The following is an 18,845-nucleotide window of genomic DNA, read 5'->3' on the forward strand; positions in this document are numbered from 1 at the left end:
ATTTTCCAAAATAGGTTGTAGAGTATTGAAATAAATTGTTCTTTAACTGTTTAATAGAATTCACTAGTAAATCCATCTGGCCCTGGAGATCTTTTCCTAGGGAGTTCGCTGATGGCTCATTCAATTTCTTTTTCTGAGATGGGGTTATTTAAGTAAATTGCTTCCTCTTCAGTTAATCTGGGCAACTTATATTTTTGTAAATATTCATCCATTTCACTAAGATTCTCAAATTTATGTGCATACAATTTGAAACATAATTCCTAATTATTCTTTTAATTTCCTCTTCATTGCAGGTAGATTCACCAATTTCATTTTTGATACTCAAAATTCGGTCTTCTTATTTTTATCATATTGATTTAGGGTATATCAATTTTATTGTTTTCTTTTTCATAAAACCAGTTCTTAGTTTTATTCATTAATTAGTTTTCTTAATTTCAATTTTATTAATCTCTCCTTTGGCTTGCATTATTTCTAATTCAGTATTTAATTGCAGATTTTCAATTTGTTCTTTTTCTAGCTTTTTCAATTACATGTCCAATTCTTTGACCTCCATATTCTGTAATTTATTCATGTATGCACTCAGGGATATAAAACTTCTTCTAAGGACTGACTTTGATGAATCCCACAAGTTTTCTTATGTTGTCTCATTATTGTCATTCTCTTCAATGAAGTTAATGATTGTTTCTATAATTTCTTTTTTTTTTGACCCACTCATTCTTTAACATTAAATTGCTTAGTTTCTAATTACTTTTTAGTCTATCTTTCTATGGCCCTTTATTGCATATGATTTTGATTGCATCATGATCTGAGAATCATGCATTTAATATTTCTACCTTTGTGCACTGAATTGTGAGGTTTTTATGCCCTAGTACATGGTCAATTTTTGTGTATGTGTCATGTACTACTGAGAAGAAAGTATATTCATTTTATCCCCATTCAGGTTTCTCCAGAGATCTATCATATCTAGCCTCTCTAAAATTCCATTCACCTACTTAACTTCTTTCTTGTTTATTTTGAGGTTGGATTCATAAACCTCAGAGAGGGGGTGATTGATGCCCCCCACTAGTATAGTTTTGCTGTCTATTTCTTCCTCTAATTCCATTAACTTCTCCTCTAAGCATTTGGACACTATACCACTTGGTACATATGTGTTAAGTAATGATTTTGCTTCATTATTGATGGTGCCTTTTAGCAGGATATAGTTTCCTTTCATATCTCTTTAATTAGACCTATTTTGCTTTTGCTTTATCTGAGATAAGAATTGCTCCCCCTGCTTTTTTTTTACAGTAGCTGAAGCATAATATATTCTACTCCAGCCTTTTCCCTTTACCCTTGGTGTGTCCCCTTGTTTCAAATGTGTTTCTTGTAAACAGTAAATTGTAGGATTATGGTTTTTAATCCATTCTGCTATCTGCCTCCGTTTTATGGGAGAGTTCATATCATTCACATTCACCTTTATGATTGCTATCTGTCTCTTTCCCTCCATCCTATTCCCTCTCCTGCTTATCTTTGTGTTTTTCCTTCTCCCTTCCTCTCCTTAAGGGTTTTCCTTTTGACCACCACCTCCTTCAGTATTCCCTCCACTTGACCCCTCTTCTTTACCTTCCCTTTCCCCTTACTACTATCCCCCCTTCTAATCCTCCCTTCCTATTCCCCCCTTACCTCTCCTACTGCCTATAGGGCACAATGGATTTTTAAACTTATCAGAGTATGTTATTCCCTCTTTGAACCCAAACCAATAAGAGTAAATTTCATACACTGCTCCTCTCCCTTCCTTCTTTCCCTCTATTTAATGAGTTTTTGTATCTTTTCATGTTAGAATCTTAAGCTTAACTGATTATGTTGCTCCCTTTTTGAACCAGAAACAATGACAATAATGTTCAAATTATGTTCATATCCCTCTTTCCTTCTGCTCTACTGTCATATTTTTATGCCTCTTCATATGGCATAATTTACCTTTTCTGGCTCATCCTTTCCTTTTATCCTATTACTGTCCCTTTGAACCCCTTAATAAGTTTTTTATGATTTTATTAGTTCATTTATACCCACACCCTCTATATATGTATATCCTTTTTAAAGGTCGTGAAAATCATATAAATTTCAATATTAACAGGTATCAGCTTCTAATATAGGAAAGTAAACACTTTGCTCTTATTGCATTCCACACCCTGTGCATGAGTTCATGATTGTGTATGTGTGCATGTGTCTATGTGTGTTTTCCTTGTGTATCTTTTTATGTCTTTCTTAAGTCTTGTAATTGGAAATCAAATTTTCCATTGAGCTCTGGGTTTTTCATCAGGAAAGTCTGGATGTCCCTTATTTCATTAAATGACCATCTCCTTGCCTGAACAATTATGCTCATTTTTGCCAGGTAGTTAATCCTTGGTTTCAGTCCTAGCTCTTTTGCCTTATGAAATATCAAATTCCAATCCCTCTTAGCTTTTAATGTAGAAGCCGCTACGTCCTGTGTAATCCTGACTGTAGTTCCATGATATTTGAATTGCTTTTTTTTTTGGATACTTGCAGTATTTTCTCCTTAACCTTATAATTCTGGATTTGGCTACTATATTCTTGGAGATTTAAATTTGGGATCTCTTTCAGGAGGAGTCCTGTGAATTCTTTCGATAACTATTTTACCTTCTGATTCTAGGACTTCAGGACAGTTTTCTTTGACAATATCTTGGATGACATTGTCCAGGCTGCTTTTTTCATCATGTATTTCAAGTAGACCAGTAAGTTTTAGGTTATCTCTCCTGGATCCATTCTCCAGGTCAGTTCTTTTTCTAGTGAGATATTTTACACTTTCTTCCAATTTCTCAATCTTCATGTTTTGTTTGATTGACTCTTGGTGCATCATAGAGTGCTGAGCTTCAATATGATTGATTCTAATTTTTAGTGAATTATTTTCTTTGGCTAGTATTTGAAGGTGTTTTTTTAGGGAGGTATGTTCTTCAGTTGGTTCACAAATTTTACCTTTTAATGATTTGTTTTCTTTAGTGAGACTTTTTTTTTTACTATTTGGTCAATGTAGATTTAAATTTATCTTCCACCTCTCTAATTTGGCTTTTATAATCTTTCTTGAGCTCCTCCAAGAATGCTTTTTGGACTTGAGACCAGTTCACATTTCCATCTGTGGTCTCAGGTGTGCATACAGAGTCCATGGTGTCTGCTAAATGTGATTCTTCTCATTTAAAATAATAGGATTCTATGATATTTGTTCTTGCCTTTTCAAGTTGATTCTGGCTCATTGTAATTACCTATTTCCTGACCTTTAATGTGCATTTCTGCTCCTGGAGTACAGTGGGGTCTGACCCAAGCTTCTCAGGTTGGGAGGTAGGTGCCTGCTTGTTGACTTTGTGTGCTGTAAGGCTCTGGGTGTATGGACTGAGGCCAAGGCCAGGACTCTCAGTGTTTCCCCTTAGTTTCCCTGAGGCTCACAGATTAATCTGTGGGGGTGGAGTGGTCTTACTTCTTCACATTTTTGCCTCTATGCCCCTGGGCTGCAGCTCAGCCAGGCTTTTGCTGGTCAGGTGAGGTGGGGCTTGTTGGGACCCCTCCTGCCCTTCACTTCAGACTCCTTACTACCTCAGTTACACCCTTTCTCCATATTCCTAAGCCTGAGATTTTTTCCACCATTTCAGGATTTTACTCCGGGTGGGACATTTATATCTGGGTTCTCTAGGTCAGGGAGGGGGAATCTGAGCTAGTAGAATTTTTGCCATTTTGGCTTCTGAAAAATCAGGTATGTGATTTTTAAATTTCCAGTCTGTGGGCTGATAGCTTCAGGAGAAGCTGTTCTCTCTGCTGTGGGCCCAGTGTTTTCTCTAACCCAGCTCTGATGGGTCCTCTCATCCTGTGGTGAGATGCTGGTGAGGTGGCTGTGAATTGCCTTTGGGGTAGGTGAATCTGCTGGCATGAGGCTCCTTCTCATTCTGCTCTAGTCTGCCCTCTAGTCCATTCTGGTGCATCCCCCTCATGCTCCACAATCCCCCTGCTCAGACCCACGTGGGCACTTTTCTGGGCTAGATTCTGCCATGCTCCATCTCCCATGGATTCTGTTCCTCCTAGGAGAATTCTTAAATGATTTATTAATAGTCATAAATAATATTAAGTTCACAATGAAACTGTCCTAGATACTCATTTGGGAGAATCCATGTCAAATTTAAATAATCTCAAACAATATTATAGACATTGAAAATGCATCATTTCAATATAGAGAAAATAAAGAAGTAATAACTAATTTAAGTTATAGAGTCAGTGTGGTAGACTGAAAAGATCCATAATTCTGAAAGACAAGGACTAAGGTTCAAACCCCCCTCTACCACTTACTGACTTTGATCTGAAGAAGTCATTTAACTTCTCTGTGACTCAGTTTCTTAATCTGAAGAAGAAAAACCAAGGTGATTGGACTGACCTCTTATATCCCTTCCAGCTCTTCTTCTCAGTACCATCAGACAGATGATGGTACTCAAACAGAATTATACTGCCAAAGTTGTGGGTGAAATGACAAGAAACTAATATTTCTGGAACTCCCTGATGTATAGCACTTTCAGTGTTACAAAACCCTATTCACTCAATATTTGATATGTTTTACAAGTGGTATTAGGTATGCTTTATAGTCATAAAAAACCAAAGCTCATAGAGGTTAAGTGTCTTGCCTTCAGTGGACAGGCTAGTAAATAGAAGAGCCAGGATTAATTCAAGTGTTCTATTTCATATACCGCAGTTTTGAGATCAAAGGAAATATAAGTGTGACAAAAGTTACAGATTTACTCAGCTATACCAATTCTTCTCACAGTGAGACTGTTTTACAAATTCTTGTCTTATATATTCTGGGATAGTTATTACTTTCTGCAGAAGAGAAATCTTAAGAAAATCTCCTGTTCAAAGTTCAAAACAAGGATGTTCAGGAATTGCAGTTTCAGGGTAATACTGGCATCAAGTGAGATTGATAATTCATATTCCAAAAAATCCCTTTGGTCTGACTTATATTGGACAACCACAAGTTGCCTCAGGATACTGAATCATTTTAAATATTATCCATAAATAGATGAGAGTACAAATGATATAGTGATTCTAGTTGTGTTATAACGATGATCAGTAAAGATTTTTTCCATAGTTTCTGTTACCTCCTTACCACCATCAAGGTCTGTTAAAGTTGTTAACTCCACCATTAATTTCTCAATTCAATTTATATTGGGAAAGCAGTGTGTTAGTATAGAGTAATGGGTTGCAAAGGCCTAAGGAACACAGATGGAGGAGATTGAAATCCACAGAGTCAGTCTGAATAAATTTAATTTTACTATTATCTATGGGCTTTCATCAACTCTCACCTAGAATGAAAAATAAATTCTTTCATTTTGCATTTGAAACACTTTACAACCTGAAGCAAATGTATCTTTCCAGCCTTACTACATATTACAACCCTTCCTAAAAGTCAAACTATCATTCATGTGGTTATATATACATACATACACACATACATATACACACATGTATGTGTGTATATGTGTGAATATGTATGTGTATATATTCAATTTCCATAATTTTGAACTGGTGATTCCTGATGCCTAGAATGCATTCCTGCCTCATTTATATCTTATAAATTCCCTAGTGATACTAAAGCTTCACCTCAAGTACTGCTTACTTTGAAAATTCCTTTCTGTTAACTCCAGCTATAGTGGTTTCACATCACATCACCTTGCATCCAAATATCCTTTCTATCGGTCTGTCTGTCTATCTAGAATTAAAATAATTAAAAAAAACATTCTTGTTCTTTTCTCTTTTTCTTTTCTTGCCTTTGGCATTAACTCCTATGTAGTTGTATGTAAAATGTATGTATGTATAATAACATACATATATTACCTATGCTGGAAAGACACTAACTCCTTCCAGAAAAAATGGCTCCAAGATGCTGACTCAGGGGTTCCCATGCATCAAAGTTTTCTGATGCATTTCTGTATTAAAAAAAAAAAAACCTGAAATGATTCCACTTGATTTACAGAAGCTAGAGCTTCTCAGAAACAAAGTTTAATGATGTCAAGGTTCCTTCTTCCATTTCTTCTGTGTGGTGAGGCCTCAGGTGCTGGAAGCTGGAAGACATAGGATCCTGGCAGCTTACCTGGTGCCAAGCTGCGATCAGCAACACTGGAACTCTTGGAGTCGGGGTGGGAAATTGGCCCCTGAGGGATTTCTGTTCACTCAGGCCTTGCAAGTGAAGGTTTGACTCCTACTCACTCAGGCTTTGCATTTGGATGTTTAGATGTTGGAGGATGTCTCACAGCCTGGAGAAGTGCTTCCTGGAATTGCACTTCCTGGAATGGTGCTGAAGCACCAGGAGATTTGGTTGCTGGAGAACAGTGGCACACATGGTGATTTTCTGAACTGGTGTCTACTAGTTTCACTGCCTGTGCTAAGGCATTTGAGTGATCCTGGTATTGGTGCTTACCTGCTCCACCACCCTGGGGCTCAGGTTTTTCCCCTTATTTTGTTGAGGTGATGCTTGCTGATGGCTTGCTAGAAAGCCTCCTGTCCTGTACTGATCTGTCTCTCCAGAGTGAGAGTGGAATTTCTTGTTAATCGCCCAGGCTTCCTGGGCTACAAAACTACTGCACCCTGTGTTTTTGCTAATTCAGCTCTTCCAGGGTTTTTCCTGCGGTGATATTTTCTGGAGATACAGAGGTAGATTAGGAAGGGTGGGAGTGACTTACTCAACTATCTTTGCTGTCAGGAGCAGAACTCAATTGTATTTTTAAAGACTTGTTTTTTGGGGTGGAGCCAAGGTGGCGGCATAGATGCAGGAAAACTCTGTATGCCCCCTCCATAACCACCTCAAATACCTATAAAAATGACTCTAAACAAACTTTAGGGCTACAGAATCCACAAAGTGACAGAGAGAAACAAACTTCCTCCTGAAAGCAGTCAAGAAGGCCAACAGAAAGGATCCATCACTGCATGCTGGGAGCCAAGCCCAGCCCCTTGTGGGTCCTTGGTTTTAATGGTTTTAGGCTAAGGGTGGCCACTACCAGCCCTGGCTTGAGGGACATCAGGAGAGTGGATGACCAGAAACTGTAGAGGTTGCCAGAATTATCAATCCACAAATGCCAAAAAATAAGTGAAAGATCAGTGTGGACTTTGTGGGAACAGGGGGTCCAGGAGTGCAGTCCAGCTTCTATCCCTGGAGGGAGAAGAGGCTGAGTCACAGCACATCCCGCTTTGTGGCTGCTTCAGAGCTCCTGGCCTGCAGATTGTAGGGGCACCAAGCAACTATTCTGAGGAGTAATTGATCTTATTTAACCTGCTTGGATCTGTATTGCTGTCTAGGTTGGAGGTCCTGGGGTATATGACCAGTATGCCAGAGCCAGAGGAGGCTTCTGAAAGAGCACCCAACTAATAGCTCTGGGAGCTGTGAAAACCCCAGCAAATTGGGACAAAGCTTTCCTTCCTGGAAGCACAATCCTACTGTGCCAAAGGGTTCAAAAGTCAAATAAGTGAAGGGCAATATGAGCAAGCAAAGGAAGCAAAGCAAGCAGAGCAATTTGACTTTCCACTTATATTTTGGGGACAAAAAAGATCAAAGCACTGAACAGGAGGAAGAAAAGAAAGCCTGAACTCCTACACCAAAAGCTTCCAAGAAAAATATGAACTTCTTACAGGCCATAGAGGAGCTTAAGAAGGATTTTGAAAACCAAATAAGAGAAGTGGAGGAAAAATTGGGAACAGAAATGAGAATGATGTAAGAAAATCATGAAAAGAGAGTCAACAAACTGACTGAAGAAAATAACACCTTAAAAATAGACTCACTCACATGGAAAAAGGGGCCCCCCCCAAAAAAAAACAATGAGAAGGAGAATGCCTTAAAAAAGCCAAATTTGCTAGATGGAAAAATAATTTAAAAAGCTCAATGAAGAGAATTATTGCTTCTGAATTAGATTGGAGTAAATGTAAGCTAGTGACATTATGAGAAATCAAGATACTGTTAAACAGATTCAAACAAATGAAAAAAAATTGAATGCAATGCTAAATATCTCATTGGAACAACCACTGAACTGGAAAATAGATCTAGGAGAGAGAATTTAAAATCATTGGACTGCCTGAAAGCCATGATAAAAAAAAAAGAACTTAGAACTCATCCTCCAAGAAATTCTCAAGGAAAATTGCCCTGATGTTTTAGAACCAGAGGGCAAAACAGAGGTTGAAAGAATCCACCAATCACCTCCTAAAAAAGAGCCCAAAAAGAAAACTCGTAGGAATGTTATAGCCAGGTTCTGGAATTCCCAGATCAAAGAGAAAATATTATAAGCAGCCAAGAAAAAAAAAATTTGAATAATGTGGAAACACGGTCAGGATGACACAGAGGATCTGGCAGCTTCTGCATGGAGGGATGGGTGGGCTTGGAATATGATATTTTTGAGGTCAAAGGGGCTGGGAGTAAAACAAGAATCCCCTACCCAGAAAAATGAGTATCATTTTTCAGGGGAAAATATGTTTATTCAATGAAATAAATAATTTTATTTCTTTTTTTAAAAGCAATTGGGGTTAAGTAACTTGCTCTAGGTTACAAGACCAGGTGTTTCTAGGTGGGTGCTAAGTGTCTGAGCCCAGATTAGATCCCCAGGTCATCCCAACACTGGGGCCAGTGCTCTTACTCTCTGTGCTTCCTGGCCACCCCAAAATAGAGAATTCTCAAGCATTCTTGATTAGTAAAAAAGTTGAATAGAAAATTTAACATTCAGAAACAAGAAGCAAGAGAAGCTTAAGTAGGCAAACAGAGAAAAGAAATCATAAGGAACTTATCAAAGTCGAACTATTTACATTCCTACATGGAAAATGATCATTGTAACTTATGAAACTTTTCTAAGTATGAGGATAGTTTAAGGGAATATAAATGCATTTATGTATGTGTATATATATATGTGTGTGTGTGTGTGTGTATGTCTATATAGGAGGGTATATGGGTGTATGAATACATATGTGAGTGTGTGGACATATGTGTACAGGTATACATAGACAGGCACAGGACCAATTGAATAGGAAGGGATCAATGATACTTAAAAGGTAAAATTGAGAAATGAGAGAGGAATGTAATGAGAGGAGATGGGGAGAGACAGAATTGGGTAAATTATCTCCTATTAAAAAGGCAAGGGAAAACTGTTACAATGGAGGGGAAGAACAGGAAGGCAAAAGGGAATGAGTCAACCTTACTCTTGTTGAATTTGGCTTAGGGAGGGAATGACATAAACACTAAATTGGGTATCTTGCCCTACAGGAGAGTATGGGGGAAAGGGATTAGAAGGGGCATGATGGAAGGGAGGAAAGGTTGGGGGGCAAGGAAGTTGGAAGCACACACTTTGAAAAGGGACAGGATCAAAGTAGAATATAGAACAATCGGGGCTCTGATAGGATAGAGGGAAATACAGTCAGTCTTTCACAATATATCCACTATGGAAATGTTTTGCATGGCTATACAAGTACAACATAAATTGAATTGCTTATCTTCCCAGTAATGGTGAGTGACGGGAGAGGAAGGGAATGAATTGAGAACTCGAAGTTTTAAAATCAAATGTTTAAAAATCTATTATTATTATTTTTAAATACAACTGTGAAATAAGATATACAGGCACTGGGGTATAGACATCCATCTTGCCCCTACTGGATAGTTGAAGGAGTGACTGGGGAGGATATAGGAGAGAGCAGATTGGGGGAGGGGGTATAAAGTGGGATCACTGTAATGGGCTGGTGGGTAGGGAAAAGATGGGGAGAAATTTGTTTACTCAATATATTGTGGAAATGAACGATGTAAACTAAAATTAAAAATAAAATTTAATTTAAAATAATATGGAAACCTGGCCCCACAAAAAATAAATAATTGTTTTCTACAGTCAATTGTCCTTTCGTTTTCCAAGTTATTGACTCTCTCTTGCATATTTTTCATTTATTTCACCAATTATTCTTCTACCTCTCTCATTTAACCTTTGAAATCCTTCTTGAAGTCTTTAAAGAAGACTTTTTAGGCTTGAGGTCAGTTCATATTCCCCTTTGAGGAGAGAAAAAGAAACATTTTATAAACTTAAATGTTAAAAGTAAATTGTAAAATAAGAAAATAAAATCATAACCATATACACAACACAATGTGAGAGAGAATTCAATATATTCAGCAATAAATTTCCATTTCAAGAGAGCCTGTCTAATAAATACTACACATTGTGTTCAGAACTGTCCGTCATTTCTTTGCTTCTTTCTTTGCTTCCTGTGAGTTTTCTTTTGTTCTGTGCAGTGCACTTTTTTCTTTATTCTTCCCCCCCTCCCTCCCCTCTCCCCTAGATTCTACAATTAAGTATACATACATACATACACCTACACATACATATACTTAGATAGCTATAATCATACTCATATATAGAGATATACATTCTTATATATCTTATACATCCATGTAAGACCACACTATGCACTTTTTGTTATCTGTTTCTCTGTTCTCTGAGGGTAGTAGATAACATCTTTCAAAATTCCATCTCCTCTTCTAGTTGGTTGACTTTTTTTCATAACATTTATTTTCTTGGAGTATTTTTATTTTTAAAATTTTTCCCTCAAACTCTCTCATTTGATTTTAAAGGTCATTTTGAAGTCATTCTATTAATTATTTTTGGGGAGATGACTATTTGACATCACTCTGGCACAGGAGAATCTTTTCTGTTTGTTTCATTATCCTCCTCTGAAGATGAACCGTGGTCTTCTCTCTTCCTGTAGTAACTTTCTATAGTTGGGTTCTTTCTACTTTACCTGGTCTCTGTCTCTGTCTCTGTCTCTGTCTCTGTCTCTCTGTCTCTCTCTCTCTCTGTCTCTCTGTCTCTCTCTCTGTCTCTCTCTCTGTCTCTCTCTCTCTCTCTCTCTCTGTCTGTCTGTCTGTCTGTCTCTCTGTCTGTCTGTCTGTCTCTCTCTTTCCTTTTTACTTATATCAGCTCATTGTTATAATCACCTCTAGCCTAGGGTTATAGGGTATGGAATCCCTGGTCTCATAATCTCCTTCAGTTCTCCCCACTGGCTTCAAGTCAAAATCAAGACTCCCACCTTTCTTTAAGCACCCAAAGCCAGCAATGTACCTGCCCCACTTCTTCCGCACTCACTGGGTATATGGTGGTTCCTTCTTGATGTAGTAGCAGCCACACTGGCATATACAGGATGGCTGATAGCACAGATTCTTAGATCTGCTTTACTAAAAAAGATAGCAGTTTAAAGGGACAACAATCTTTTTTAATTACTTCCACCAGTTTGAGGGAAAGTTTAGCACTCTAAACTTTAGAGAGAGTAAAAGCAGAGAAATAAAGACTGACAGATAGGGTTTCTAACTGTCTGATAAAATAGCACAGATCAACAAACAAATCCAACTGTCTGACCAAGGCAATAAATACATAGTTAACAGAGAGAGAAGCACCAACATCTGGGTTTCCCAAAGCCAAAGGGCTCCTTAACAGCTACCCAGCGTCTCATCTGGTGAAATCACAAGAACAATCTTCCAAAGAGTGAGACCCAAAACAAAATGCTAACCTCAAAGTATATAGAAGGCATCATTGTGACTCAATGCCTATTTGGAAATTAACAAAAAGTGTGAAAGCCTTCGTACAAGCAAGCCTCCCCTAAGGAATCTTCCCTTAATGTACTCCATATGAGGCCTATTAATGAGCAGGGAAGATCTTATATCCAATTAACATTACACTTGCCCAGGGCCAAGTCTCAGCACCACAACTGGGGCTAGGGTACCTTATCAGCAATGGTTAACTCAATCTTCCCCTGCTTAGATGCCCAACTCTCCACACTGTCCAGGACATGAAAATTTCTGTGATTGGGTCTGTGTCTACCACCCAACCCAGATAACTTCCAGAACTCACTGCTTGCTTTTTCAGTGCAACTAGCCTGGAGGTATTTATGCTTTGCAGGAAACAAACTTAAATCCTGGGGTTTTTCTTTGGATCTTTTCCCATTGTCCCAAGAAAACCATTGTTCTACCCAAACTCTTCTTTATTTTTGTGTTTCTATGTTTACCCTGAGGTGAATTTTGTCTTGCTTGTGGAGGATATTAGAGAGTTAAGGATTTTCTGACTTGCTCTGCCATCTTCCCAGAATTTTTTTTTTTCCAGAGCTAAAATCTAATGACATCTTCCAAATGAGATTTCTATAATGGCTTTAAGAATAGCTTGAATTTGGAATAGTAATTATTTAAAATATATACCTATTGGATAATTTCAGGGGATGAGACTTGATTAGAAGTTTCCTTCTAATGATCAAATTCTATTATCTATATATTGACTGAAATCATGGTAGTCAAATGACAATACGTTAAAAATCATTGCACTGGGGGCCACTAGGTGGCACAGTGAGTAAAGTGCTGGCCCCTGAGTCAGGAGGACCCAAGTTAGGTTCCAGCCTCAGACACTTAACACACACACACACACACACACACACACACACACACACACACACACGCACAAATAAACAAGCCATATAACCTTGGGCAAGTTACTTAACCCCAATTCCCTCCAAAAGGCAAAAAAAAAAAAATTCATTGCACTCTATATTTATGGATTACCTTGTATTGAGTTACTTGTATCCGTATTCTAACCCTTAAATAGAATGGTAGATAGTTCCTTGATGACAAGGACTATTGCATTTTCCTTTTTTATTATTATATCCAATGTTTAGCATGTAGTTGTACACATAGTTGGTATTTAATAATACTTGAATAGAAATAAATTGAATTCAATTAATTTGATAAAGTTTCTTTTAGTTTTAGGAGAATTTTTATTTCTTATAATTTTCAGTCATTATCTACTTTAATATTTGGTAAATCACTGTATATAGAAAATTTATTTTCCCTTGCTCTCTCTGCTTAGAAAACGGGTTAAGTGTATTTTTTTCTGGCTAAGGTTTACTGGTTCTTCTGAATTTTTCATTGTAAAAATTATTTTCATCCATTAATTTTATCTATAAATTTATGCTAATCAGTGTCAAACTTTTAAAGTTTACATGCTTGTCATTTTTAGAATTTTAATCCAAGCAATATTTATTTTTAAAATTATTTTGCATAAGACATTGAGCACATTAGATCAAGAATAAAACTCTCTAATCCCTCAAGGAGCTTAGGAACTACTGAGCAGCAGGGCCAAGGCAGAAGACAAACATACACAACATATACGTATTTAATTGGAGACAAGTAAATTTAGGAGATAAAAACCACCCAGTGGGAAAAAATCAGAAAAACAATCAAACAAAGAAAAACCCTTTCCATATGTAGTAGTAACTGAATTTAATTTTGACACAAGGTGGGAAATCTCAGAGATTAGGAGGAAAATCATTTTAGGCATGGGTGAACATATTTAGGAAGGCATAGAGAACAGAGATGGAATATCCATTTTGAGGATGAGGTAGTAACTCAATCTGACTGCAGTGTAGAGTATAGAAAGAGGGGGAAAATGAAATAAAGATTAAAAAATTATTTGGAATCAGATTGTAGAGAATAAATTTTTATCATGAAGAATATGTATTTCATCTTAGAATTAATAAGAAGCTACTAGAGGGATTTGGCAGGGAAATAACAGGGTCAGGTCTTGACTTCTGGCAAAAAAAAACAAAACTATTTTTACAGATGTTGGGGGTGAATCAATATCTACAATGAAAATATCAGGTAAGAAATATTTTAATTGAAACAAGTGCCTTCTCATTTTTATTCTTCCTAATTTGATGTTACTTTTAACTTTCTCTCTTGACAGTGGTCTACACTCAAAGAGTTGCTCACAGCATGAATCACATTTTGCTTGTCAAATATTTTCTGCCTGGTAAGACATAATGAATGTCTTTTTATGATATTCATTGGTACCTGTATGAATCACCTTTTAAATCTATTGTAATAGTGTATATAAATTAATGCATAAACACATACATACGTATTTATACATAACCATGTGCATTACACACATGCATATATACATATATATGCATATATGTGTGCACATATGAATGCACATACCTGATCCCTTTCCACTGCATTTTATCTACTTGTTTCCACTCTCTTCCCTGCTAATCTTCCCTATCCAAAATTTTCCCTACCTATGGGTTGTTTCCCTGATATCTTAAAAACACACATGGGTCTCCTCATCCTTAAAAACCTCTCATTTTATCTGATCATCTCCACCATCTCTTGTCCTATATTACTCATCCTTTATGTATGTATTTCTTGAGAGAGTATTAACTGTTTCTACTGTGTTTTCTTTCACTTGATTCTAAACCCTCTGAATTCTGACTTCCAAAATGAACAATGAACTGAAACTGCTCTCTCCAATATACATGTCTAAGTTCCTGTCTAAATGGGAAAAATAAACAATAAAAATCCTACTGTATTCTTAGAGAAGGTGTTCTGTTTATTTCAAATGAAAGTATTACAAATAAAAATGATATCCATGGAATAATTTATTATTGATACTGAAAGAGAAAATTTCCTATTAAGTTTATTACTATTTATAATGGTAGTTTATTTTTCAGCAAATGACAGATTTTTGTCTTCTCTTGGCTTTTAATTTCTTGTCCTATGTAGAATATGTAAATGCATCTTTGTTTCTTTTTCTTCAAAATCTATCCCATATATTTTATTTTATTTCTTCCTGTATAAGATGTTATTATAAATAGTTCATACTTTGCAAATAACTTTATTCAAAGTCTTATAAAAGGCTTTGAAACTCAAAGATAAATATAAGTTAAAGAAATTTATACAGAAGACATCCCATCAGAAGGCTTATATTTGTGTAATGTCCAGAAATATTTTAAATTTGAATAAGTTTATTTAAAGAGGACAAAACTATTACTTGAGTAATTCTACTGTGTAATTCCTCGATTGTTTCATTTGCTCTCATTTTTAGGTGACTAATCAAAAAGCATTTTAAAGAGGATACAATATTTGAAGGAGCACTGTGTTAATCCCTGAGGAACTGAAGTGGCAGAAATTCTGGAAAAATTCTTAATGTTCTAATAAAAATAGTTATCATAAAAGAATTCTCTAAGCTCATGTTAAACTAGATATTGATCAACCAAACATGGCACAGTTAAAAATCACAAATGAAGAAGCATCGTCTTGGGGAAGATTTTTCTATTGGATAAAAATGTAATATTTACCACTGCTGCCCTCCTTGGATCCATTTGTTTTTGTTTTGATGGTACCTAGGGTTATTTGCCACTCCTGAGTAGAATCAAGTGAGGGTATACTTTTAGCTTCTATGTTATAAAAGGCAGTTGCAGCACGAGTGCTGAGATTTAAGGAGGCAATCAGTAGAAATCTTAAGGAGAGAGTAAGTGAAGAGACAGTAGATGATAGAGAAAGCTGCTTCCAAATAATCAGGAAAAAACAACACTAAGAATCACAATTTCAGTAGCAAAGAAAAGATGAGAAGAGTGAAGGGAAGTCATTGCTGCATACTTTTGCCTGTCATAGATCAATATAGAGGGCAGATTTGGTGCACCCCCTCTGAGGATGAAGATTATTTAAATAGAGAGTCGAGGTGACAGGGCCCAGCAGAAGTCTGCCAAACATCAAGGATAGTTGTTTTCAATCACTCTCCAATGTAACTCACTAGGAGCAGGGCTATTTAAGTCAGTATCAGAGCATGTCCATATGCTGGTGATAATCATACTAACCCACTTAGTATCCATAAAGCCAGATAAATTATATTAAGCCCAGCGGTAGACTCAGAGCTCATTAAATTGAGATAGAATTCCAAGTCCTGAGGAGATTCATGCTTCTCTAACTGTTTGTATACGGATATAGTTTCCTGGAATTATCTTTCAGAAGGTTGAGGATCCAAGGTTATGATATAGGGTTCTATTATGGGTTAACAGATACCACAAAGCAAAAAAAGTGCCTAAGTATTTTTGCTTGGATTGTGTAAAGGATGTGGATTGCGATTTTGTCTCCTCAGCTTTCAGATGTCAACACCTCATGAAATGAATTATTCCTGCTTTCTGCTAACTAGTTGATGCTGGAAACTTGTCAGGCTGAGGTAAGGGTATGCCTAGACCTGTAGAGTTGCACTGAGCTGGGATTCAAGAATATAATCCTAAGTGAATTCATGAGAATGTTGTTTACATATGATATCTGCATTATATAAGCAAATGTATTTTTGAGTCCTTGTACTAGTAATAATTTCTCCCTGTGACTGAAGACAACTTGCAATTTGTTTCATTCTGACATGTAGTCAACATATGTGGAAGATGGCTGAGTAAAGGAAGGGACTTGCTTGAGCACCCTCAAATTCCCCTTTAAATAATATTAAAATAAAGGGTAAAACAATTTTCTAACTCAAGACAACTTAGGAGATCATCAGGAAAGGTCTGTCTCACTAGAGTAAGAGTCCAGCACAGGCAGCTACAGCACAGGTTCACAGTGGTGAGACAGCAACAGGCTTTGATGGTGACTGAATCTGAAACTGCAGTGACCAGTTAGTCTACAGAGTAAGGGGGGGGGGGGCAAAAGAACTGATCAGAAAGAGATTGCATGGGATTCTTTGGAGGCACTAGGAATAGGACTCTGTTGCATTGCCCATATGTTGCTTTGGGTCACTGTCCAAGAGTGAGGAGGAACACCAGCAGGAAGGGTTTGCTTGCCACAGTACTAGGAAGGAAGCCTCCCTGATGAAAGACCAGAGGTGAATAGAAAATGTGATTTTAAAATACAACACTCAAAAGGAGTATAAAAAGGTAAACAGGAAAGAAAAATCATAAAGGAATCAATAAGGTTAAACTGTTTACATTCCTATAGGGGAGGATGACACTTGTTAAGCATTAGTGGGGCAGTTAGAAGGAATACATATAAATTAGAAGGCACAGGTGTGAGTTAACTATTGTTGCATGATATAAAAAACAATAAAATTGAGGAATGAGGAACAGGGATACACTTAGAGAAGGGGGGGGAAGACTAGAATGGGTTAAATTATCTCACACAAAAGAGGTATAAGAGTTTTTATGTTGGAGGGGTGGCAGGCAGTGTTTGAACCTTGCTTTTGTCAGATTTGGCCCAAAGAAGGAATATTTACAGTCAGGAATCTCTTTTATCCTATAGGGAAATAATAGTGGAGAGGGATAACAGTATGCGGGGGAAGGATAGAAAGGAAGGCAGATTGGGAGAGGTGGTAGTCAGAAGCAAAACACTTTTGAAGAGGGACAAGAAGAAACAAGAGAAAGATAAATGACAAAAAATTCTATCTATCTCCAGAAAAAAAAACCGAGGGAGTCTGAATGCAGATCAAAGTACGTTTTTAAAAACTTTCCTTTTGTCTTTTTTTTTCTGTTTTCCTTTACTATGTGACTAATATGGAAATACGTTTTGCGTGGTTGCACATGTGTGACAAATGCCCAGTTGCTTTCCTTTTCAATGAGGTGGGAGGGGCAGGAAGGAGAGAGACAATTTGGAACTCAAAATTCGAATAAATTAATGTTAAATTTTTTTACATGTAATTGAAAAAAAACAATTTTAATTATATGGAGTTTGTCTCAAGTTACAAATTGCATGATTTTCCCAAAGTAAAGCTTTATTTAATCTATTGTTTTAGTTGTGAGAAACACATTTCCTTTTCACACTAAAGCAATTGACTTAAAAAAATAGAATGTTATTATACTCTTACTGGGTTTTTCATTGTTATAATAATGTTTACAGAAATTTAGGTGTTTGTTAAATAATTGCCTATCTGAATTAGATCACTAACATCACTAATATAACTAGATAGACCTGCAAGTACATTTGTAAGGCTGAATATCTTGTGACAACTTTGCAAATGCTCACAATGTCTTTACTTACAAAGCTGATAATTTTGTAATAAGATTTTTTGGTATCCAATAGAGTTCTGCTAATTTGAAAAACAACTTCATTATCATTTCCCATCTGTGGTTGCATCAGTGTTGTATTTTGGGCTAATAACTGTCAATATGCTGAGTTCTGAAAGAAAGGCTGACAGCTTCATAGACTTGATGTTGCACAACCTTTCAAATTTTCCCAGAATTGTGTGCCATTTTAATATAATTAAAAACAAATGATAAATCAGTGTTTAAATTCAGTATCATATAACATGTATTCAAATTTCTTAGCAGTAAATATAACATTAAAATTTATTATTGTTCATGTGTAATATTTTTCTGTTGAAATTTTGATTAAGATTACATAACTAGGAAAATTCATCTTCACCTCTTCAACCATTCTATGTACTCAAATCCCCGGATACTGTACAATTAATTAATTTCTCTTATATCTTTTAAAGAGAGAAATCTTGATAGAAAGTTCTTCCCATAATGCCTATATGAGACAGTTCCATCTTGGTCTCACTCAGCATTATACTGGAATGATTTGTGAATATACCAATGAAGTACCAAAAATAAATAAATCACCTTTTGATGAAATTCTATGTCTAGGTCTATATGTCTCTTCTCTACTGATTTTGCCCTGTTAATTCTGGTCTCTTTCTGCTAATTTCAAAATTACCTTCCCTCTCAATTCTCTCATTTATTTGTGTAAAAATATACTGAAAACAACTGCTAAGTGAAAAAGAAACATCTCTAAAACATATCTGTATATTCTGAGCAATGTAGTCCCAGACATACAGAGTTGTATTCCCCCTGTCCTGGGAGAGTGAAGCTAATGGGACTATGAGCACTGATAATATAGATAATATATAATATGATATAATAATATAGAGGATGCTAGTTTAAAGTGGGCAAGCATGAGATTCAGGGCTGTTTAGTGTTTCTTTTCTTTACTTTTCTTTTTTTGAGAGAGAGAGAGGGAAGGACAGGAGTGATCAGGAAAAGTAATG

Source organism: Petaurus breviceps, unplaced genomic scaffold (assembly GCF_028583685.1).
Source record: "Petaurus breviceps papuanus isolate PSGF00001 unplaced genomic scaffold, PetGlider_PUasm1.0 90895, whole genome shotgun sequence".
Taxonomy (NCBI): Eukaryota; Metazoa; Chordata; class Mammalia; order Diprotodontia; family Petauridae; genus Petaurus; species Petaurus breviceps.